This window comes from Bos indicus x Bos taurus, chromosome 20 (genome assembly GCF_003369695.1).
Source record: "Bos indicus x Bos taurus breed Angus x Brahman F1 hybrid chromosome 20, Bos_hybrid_MaternalHap_v2.0, whole genome shotgun sequence".
NCBI lineage: Eukaryota > Metazoa > Chordata > Mammalia > Artiodactyla > Bovidae > Bos > Bos indicus x Bos taurus.
The window spans coordinates 8,051,253-8,060,005 of NC_040095.1; the positions used below are offsets into that span (position 1 = coordinate 8,051,253).

The 8,753-nt window shown below is 47.1% G+C and overlaps 1 non-coding gene across 1 annotated transcript; it reads right to left on the bottom strand.

Moving 5' to 3' along the window:
* Positions 1 to 8,026: 8,026 nt before the first annotated feature.
* LOC113879302 lies at positions 8,027 to 8,128 on the bottom strand. Its single transcript, XR_003507276.1, has one exon. It is a non-coding gene; the product is annotated as a U6 spliceosomal RNA (small nuclear RNA).
* Between the last annotated feature and the right edge of the window lie 625 nt (positions 8,129 to 8,753).

An 8,753-nucleotide genomic window follows, 5' to 3' on the forward strand; every position in this document is an offset into this window, starting at 1 on the left:
CAGGCATTTTATTGATGTCTTTCTTTTGACTGGCAGGAGCAAAGTGTCCTCTCTTGGCTGGGGTCACTGAGTAAAGGAAATTTGAGTTTGAAATATTGAAATCTGTTCTCTTCTTTGATGCCAAAGAATTTAAGTTTCTCAGCTATGATTTTTTTTGGCTCTCTCAAACTTTTGCTTTCCTTAGTCCCTTCATCTCTGCCAACTGGTTTCAAAATAATATGAAATGTGGGCGATTTTTATTAATGCTGTCTTTCCTCTCTTTTAAAATTCAGGGCCATCGATCTCTTTGATCAAAAGAAGTCACAAGGTCTTTTCACACTTGATGGAGGCACAGATAATTTAGTGTTTATCTAGGGGAGTGTTTGGGCCAAAATTAGACAAGTAGCAAATGTCACTAAATCATTAAGATCTGGACACTCAATGACCAACGTATACCAAGAAAGTGAAGGAGGTACAGGACAGAAGGGAAGCTGTTTTAATTCTCTAGATCTCTTCAGTTGTGGCTCCCCAAATTGAGTGAAAAGCTTGAAAAAAGGGAGAAGTGGGTTCGTGGTTCCCAATGGTTCATTTGATTTTCCTTACCCTAGTATTATGTTTGCTTTTGAAAGTGACCAGATCGAATTGCCGAGTGATATTTGGCTTAGGATCTCTAGAGCTTTTTAGGTATTTTATTTCTGTATGTATTTGAACTTGTCCTGTCTCATCTTGCACTTGATACATTTTCTTTTTTTGTGATAGGTAAATTTAGTTTCTGCTCCTCTGATCCAATTTCATATTTTACACATCTGCTCATTTACACGTTCTGCAGGTACTCCTTGACTGTGATGCTCTGCAGGCCTCCTTTCAGAAGAACCCCTGCCCAAATTCCTGCTTTCTCAAGGCAGAGCCAAGGAGAAGTCCTTCTTTAGGAAACATTCTTTAACCCCTTGTTAAATTGTTCAAGATTAATTCATGCTACAGCAGTCTTTCTCTTAATGACCATTACTGGTATGAATTAGGAGATTTAAATCTCTTTTTCAGTAAACATCATTTAAAAATTATTAATATCATCCAGTATTGTTGCAGATATCTGTACAATCCTAGGTTGCTTACTATGCACCATCATTTGTCCGTTTTCAAACTTGATTCAACTTCATCTTTCATAGGGTTTCCTCGATAGTCATCAGTGGTTTTGCAATGACTCGAATTCAAGTATGTCGTTGCTTCAGTAAATGCTTTCGACTAGACTCAATAACTGTACTTCATCGAAGTTAAAAACGAGTCTTGAGTATTGGGGAGGAAGAACGACAGGGAGGAAGGAAAACTTGGCACGTTGGAAGGATGTAGTGAGGTAGACGTGTTGCATGAATCCAATTGTGTTGTTAGTGTTTACGACAGAACCTCTGAGCTTGGCTTTCCTGTCTCAAGACTGGGATATTTCCCGCTATTTTCCCTTTTGTTGCTCGGATAGGAAAGGGGGTGCGTTCCTCTTTTCACTCAGCCCAAACATAATACACGAAAAAAACCAAAACAAAACATAATACACGAAGCCTCCCGTGCTTTGGGGGAACATGTGGTTGTGTTCTAAACGCCATCTGCAGAAAGATGTCCTGGGAAAGCTTCCTCCCCAGAAAAGAGAAACGTCTCCGGAGCGAGTGATCTCCGGCGCGCAGATTCAATAAGCCCAACCGCACTTGGCTGCGTCACAAACCTAATACGGCAGCCCGTATTGTTGCTCGGGAAGTTTCCAGCCAAACCGAGTTCTTGTAAAAATAAATACTCATCAGCAAATATTTTGATTAGTTAAAAATGTTCGAAATGGCGACCCCCCCCCACCCCCACCCCCGCGCCCCTGCTCTCCCCTACGGCGCGAGCGCGGAGAAGAGGCTCCCTTGCCCCCCGCCCGTCCCGCCCCGAGCCCATCCTCGCCCGCTCGGCGCTCGCCCGGCCTCCGGGGCTCACGGAGCCTAGGGCCCGCGGGGCCCGGGCGGCGGGCAGCAGGCGACCTCGGCCTCCCCGGGGCCCTCGGGCGCGACCGGCTCCGGGCTGCCGCCACCTCGCTACACTTACTTGCCTTAAGCTCTTTATTAACTCCCCCGGAGCAGCGCGGCTGCGGCCGCGCCTCCTGCGCCCCGGTGGTCTGGCTCCTCCGCGCGGCGCACATGCTAAACAGATTAACGTGCCTTGGCTGACCCACGCTTCGCAACCCGCGGATTGGGTTTCTGCCGCTCCATGTGGAAATTAACCTATCTGTACCCGTGGTCAGCTGCGCCCGGCCGCTCCCGCGCCGCCCGGGCAATCCAAACAAACCCGGCCGCGGGCTCCCTTTGTTACTCTTGGCTCCCCTCCCCCCGCTCCCGGCCAAATATTTATTGGAAAAGAGGTTCTTCTCTTTGGCCGAAGGTCGGGCACATTTCTGAGAGCTCTTTATTTGTAAATGATTTTTGGCAGGGCCAGGCACCCTTAGGAGGGGGTGGCAGGGAACCCAAACTCCATGCCTGGAGGGTTTCTGGCCCTCCGCAGGCAGGGAGGTGTTTATGTTTGCACAGGGCACCCTAGTCCTGGTCATTAAAAATACATGCACTGTCTATATTTTGCTTTTATAACAGCCCCTCTGTTTAATATGGCTGTTTGCTTTGTTCTAGGGCAAGTTTATGCCCTCATCTCCCATCCCCGCCTCCCATTCACACCCAATAAGCAAAGTGAGGCGATTCTTCTAGGCTTTTTTTCCTACTTAGAAGAACTGAGAAGTCAAACTGGAGGCTAATGGGTACCAACCCGCCTGAAGTTAAATCCAAAGCATGCGTTCATGCTAAGTCGCTCAGACTCTTTGCAACCCTATGGACAATAGCCCGCCAGGCTCCTCTGTTCACGGGATTCTCCAGGCAAGAATACTGGAGTGGGTTGCCATGCCCTCCCTCCAGGGGATCTTTCCTATCCAGGGATCGAACCCGCGTTCTTATGTCTCCTGCATTGGCCGGCGGGTTCTTTACCGCTGGCACCACGTGGGAAGCCCAAATACAAAGCGTAGCAGCATCTATCTTGAAACTGCTGCCTCTTCCACCAGTTTGCCCTCACTGAGGACTACTAATGGACCTCTGGTCTACTTGGTAAGCATCACCCTTCTTAATCCTACTATTTTATAATTACATAGGCACAGTTTGCTGCTGCTGCTAAGTGGCTTCAATGTGTCCGACTCTGTGCGACCCCATAGACGGCAGCCCACCAGGCTCCCCCTTCCCTGGGATTCTCCAGGCAAGAACACTGGAGTGGGTTGCCATTTCCTTCTCCAGTGCATGAAAGTGAAAAGTGAAAGTGAAGTTGCTCAGTCCTGTCCGACTCTTAGCGACCCCATGGACTGCAGCCTACCAGGCTCCTCTGTCCATGGGATTTTCCAGGCAAGAGTACTGGAGTGGGGTGCCATTGCCTTCTCCAGGCACAGTTTAGCTTTCATTAAATATACGTTGGAAGTATCTGTGTCAGTTGGCAGGGACTCTATAGTGAATACTGCTGCCAGGATAGTGGAGATGGATCTTCATATTCCTTTCCATCTTGTTGGTCGTGAAATGTCTCCACTGTTTGGGAACCACAAGTGGCTATTTTCTGGGACCATTGCCACTGGAGGTTCAAACATGTTGCCTTGTCCTGTCAGTCAGCCCTGGCAGTCTGATTTGACCCGCTGTGCCATCATTCCTCACTAACATCTAGCTGAAGATCAGATTGTTGCATCAGATTGCTGGGGTGGTTTGGGCGGGTCCTTGAGTGTTGTTTCTCAAGGCCTGTGGCAGCTATCCATCCTACTTGCATTTATTTTCCAGTCAGCCCTTACTGCAGCACCCTTTGCCATCTTGGCATCAGTAAACCATGCGAAACCCTTAGGTGGCAGGGATCGAACTGTGCAATGGTTCCATCCACGTGGCAGGGCCATAATGGTCCCATAGTCAGTGAGAAGTTGGGCACTGCTGCCCCTCAGCAGATCAGTGTTTGCCAGCCCACTGAGTGACATGCGGACTCTGCTGATTCATTCTGTCCTTTCAAGTCATGTATTTCTTGGATAGAGGGCACGTTCCTGAGGTTAAAAACTTTCAGAGCTGCAAGCTTCCAGAAAAACAATCAGGAACCTACTGGCCACACATTTCAGGGGTTTCAGTCTGATGCTGAGAAGATGAACTAGAATTGGCGCCGATAATATGCCCACAGCAAGGAACTCCATTGAAACTGAGCTAAAAATAAATGTGCTGAGGATGAGGGAAATGATGGTCCCTCCTCCCCCCAATAGGCATGGCCATGAGAAACCTGCTAACCACTGAGCTTGAAAAGAAATTAGGCTTAAGGTTCAAGACAACACAGGGCATAAGTCAGTCAAGAGCTGGAGGTTCTTTTTTCTTCTGATTATGGATAACATCTCAGAATTCCTTCCAGCTTTGGAACTGTGGGGTTTAATCAGAGAGCATTTCTCTGCATTCCTCACAGGGCATCTGGCATCTTGATTCCTGGTAATCCCTTTTTTTTTTTTTTTTTTGTCTTCATCAGCACCTATACTCGATATTGTCCATATGGATCACGTGTGTGGGAACACACAAATTAGAGCAACTTTTGTCTTTTGTCGTGAAGGGCTGACAGGGCAATAAACACATGCAGCCTCCCTCCTCCAGGAATTCCTCATCCTCCCTGTGTGGCTCTAGCCCTGTGGATAATATCATTACAGGACTAAACAAATAAACAGTCGATCCGAATCAACCGGGAGGCACTGGGGACTACACAGTTCCTCTCTGCAGAGATGATACAAGTAAATTTACACTCACAGCTTGGAAGTGCTCCAGCGGCTATGAATAGCCGTTCAGTTCTGTCAGGCTAGGGAGGCGCTGGGGCACTGGGCTGACCCCCTAGCTCTGTCTTTGCTTCAATCAATGTGAGCTTTCAGGGTTCTGTTTTCCTTACTATCCTCAACTGGGAACATCAAGGACCAGTAACACTTTTTATGAACCCTGAACTCAAAGAAGAAGCTTTTACTACGAAGTTAACATATTAAACCCAATGACATGGATGAAAGGTTAATACACTTCTGCCAGCCCAGAGCTTCCCCTTAGAAGGTGATTTCCTGTGTTCAGGCTGTTGCTGCCATCGCCTCTGCCACAGCCCCAGCCAACAAGCACGTGGATCCAGAAGATGGATACCTCATGCAGCATCAGCAGCAGAACAGAAACTGACTGTTCTCGGGAAAACGGTGAAAGCTTATTCTCATCCTCACCCACAAATTCATTAATATCATTTTTTTAATAGAAAAGGATCAGTTACGATGATACTGTGAATACCACATGACCTTTTATTTTCCCAAGTTGAAAAATGTAGCTTTCTCGTTTCCTATCTTTAGACATGTGTCAGCAGTTCCTGGGGTGTGCAGGCAGGCCTCTTCTTATGCCTCTTCTGGTGAGTGGAGACTTTCTTTTTTAACCATTACTTTTCCTGAAATGATATAATAGTTTTATGTGTTTTTTTTTTTAAGATAGAAAAGATATATCCTAAAAGAGTGGTCCCCAACCTCTGAGAAAGAACCTGCCTGTCAATGCAGGAGGCTGAGACGTGGGGTTTGATCCCTAGATCAGGAAGATCTCTTGGAGGAGGGCATGGCAACCCACTCTAGTATTCATGTGTGGAGAATCCCATGGACAGAGGAGCCTGGCCGGCTACAGTCCATAGGACTGCAAGAGTTGGATATGACTGAAGTATCTTAGCACACAACCTCCAAGATGTAATGCCTGATGATCTGAGGTGGAGCTGATGTAATAATAATAGAAATAAAATGCAGAGTAAACGCAATGTGCTTAAATCATCCCCAAACCACTCCCACCCCAATCGATGGAGAAATCATCTGCCACGAAACTGGTCCCTGGTGCCAAAAAGATTGAAGACTACTGCCCTAAAACATTAGCAGTGGTGGCGAGATTTTGTGTGTGTGTGTGGCAAGATTACATTTGAAAAAATTTATTTCTATTTCTCTGCTTTTCCTCCTGTCACATTCCCCCAAGTTTGGTTCAAGAAGTGTAGCTATTTTTAGAGAGAGATAAAATTAGTTTTTAACAAGGTTATTCTTAAGCAATGTTGGTCCTCTTGAGATACGCACTAATTTCAGTTCAGCATACTCAGCAAAGGTACCAAATTACTGTCTGGTTTATCTGTTCAAAATCTTCAGCTATTCAGAGGGTCTGCCTGCATTTATTCAGGGAGCTGAAGGTGGGCCGATGGAGGATAAAAGCAAATAAAACAGAAAAAAAGAGTCACACACACACACGTATGAATTAGATAGCGTTCCTTTCAACAGGTGCTTTCTGGTATTTATGACACATGCTGGAAAACAACTCCGTCTTCTTCCAGCGCCAAGGGACTTGTGCAGGGGAGCCCGGGCTAGGTCAGCATCTGCTTTTTCATCTTAAACTGTGAAGGTTCGGGGTGAACACAGAGGTGTGGTACAGCATCTGGGAACCAAAAAGAGGCCGGCCAGACTCCGAGGGCAGGGGAGGGACAGAGGGCCCCTGGTGAGAGCAGCCTCGCACGGCTTCTCGGAGGTCACCATTCTAGAGAAAACGGGTGGAGGGGCAGAGGAATGCTGAGCGATGAGGGAAACAAGTCCAGATCTGGGCATTCAGTAATTTGAGTTCCGAGGACATCTCTGCCATGGAATGGCTGTGAGAGCCTGCAAAAGTGCCTGAACATTCTCTGGGCCTTAGCTCCCTTCTTTCAAAATGAAGAGGTTAGTCTGCTGATCCCAGGTCAGGGTGGGTCAGCTCCCATCTAGTAGAGTGAGGACTCTTCAACATGTGGTTGAAGAGCTTTAGTGAATAGAGTTGTCTAGTCATGAAGAGACTTTACACTTTCCTGAGAGAAAGGCCCTAAGGTGCCCCCGAAGTGGGTGGGGCAGATAACCAAATCCCCAAAGCCCGCCATGACAACCCCAACAACTTGAAGAAAGTGCGGCCCTCAGATCCAAAGCCGGGATTAAGTGGGAAGATTTTGGGTTGCTCTGATCATTTGTGTGAGGCAGAGGTTTAAATTCTCACCCAAGAGACATTACATTGAGCCCCAGGATGTGCCAGGTACATCGTTGGGCAAGGGGGCAACAAAGAAGAACAGACTCTATCCTCTGCTCATAGTGGATGATTGTGGACCACCACCCCCCAAGCCCCCACCTCAAGTGCCTGACTTAGGAGACGAGTGACTTCTGGGTACTTTTTATTTGTGTATTTGTTCTTGGCTGTGCTGAGTCTGCTGCTGCATGAGCTCTTCTCTGGTTGCAGCGAGCGGGGACTGCTCTTCGCTGCACTGCAGTAGCCTCTCCAGCTGCGCAGCGCAGGCTCTAGGGTGAGCGGGTTTCAGTAGCTGTGGATCCCTGGCTCTAGAGCACAGGCTCAATAGTGGTGCGTGGGCTTACTTGCTCCTTGGCATGTGGGATCTTCCTGGACTGGGGATTGAACCTGAGTCTCTTGCATCAGCAGGCAGATTCTTTACCACTAAGCCACCAGGGAGGCCCCTGGTTAGTCTTTAGAAACTCTAGTTTGGTAGGGAAGGGCCAGCTCCTGAGGTTAGAAATCAAGCTGTGGCCTGAGGCCACCTGGCAGAGATCTCTAGGGAGCAGGGAAGGAAGGTGTTTCTGATAGGGCTCTAGTCCTTCCATTGCTGTCGACACTGACTCAGAGTTCTCTCTGTAACCTGAAAGCCTAGTGACTATTATTGTGTTGCCTATATTTTCTTTTGGTTTCCCATCATATTCAGCTAAGTCATTTTTGAATGCCAGCCTGTCTTAGCTGCATGAAGAGACACTCAAGAAAGGGGGTTTACTTGTGCCCAGGCTGAACTGAGGAGGAACTGGGTGTTCCAGGAGGCCAGGCATGGCAAAGGCGGGAGAAAGATAACTCTGGAAATAGCTGAGATTTGGTGATAGAGATAGAAAATAAGATTCACTTGGACAGTCATTTTTCTCACCTAGAGAAATCTCCTTCCAGAAAAATCTCTCACTTTACACTATGTTTAATAATCTGCATTAAAATATATATATATGGAACCCTTCACAAATCTGCATGTCATCCTTGGGCAGGGGCATGCTAGCTTTCTCTGTATCATTCCAATTTTAGTATATTTGTTGCAGGAGCAAGCACGTAACCTACATTTTTAATCAGCCCCTCCCAAAGTTGGATTGGGTTAAATGGTCCTTACATCGCACATTGAGAACTGATGGGATGGATGACTGAATAGGATGGAGTCTTAAGGGATTCACTGAGCTTTCTTTTTCTGGTACACCTTATAAAGACATTTTCTTTATTTCATTTAAACACATAAGAGATTATTATTTGTTTAGGGGAATGTACCAGGTTGAATGGTGTTGCTCTCACATTCATGACCTTCCAAATCAGCTAGCACCTTGATCTTGGCCTTCTAGCTCTTATAGACAGAACTGTGAGGGAAAAAAAATGACTGTGGCTTAAGCCATACAGTTGTCATATTTTGTTATAGCCGTTCAGGCAGATTAATAAACCTGGTCTGTGTAAGAACAGGAGGAGAGACACAGGGAGAAAGCCATGTGACAACAGAGGCAGAGGTTGGAGTGATACAACTACAAGCCAAGTAATACAAGGATTACCAGTGGCCACCAACGTGGCACTAGCGGTAAAGAACCTGTCTGCAGGGGATATAAGAGATGCAGGCTCGATCCCTGGGTCGGGAAGATCCCCCGGAGGAGGGCGCGGCAACCCACTCCAGTATTCTTACCTGGAGAATCC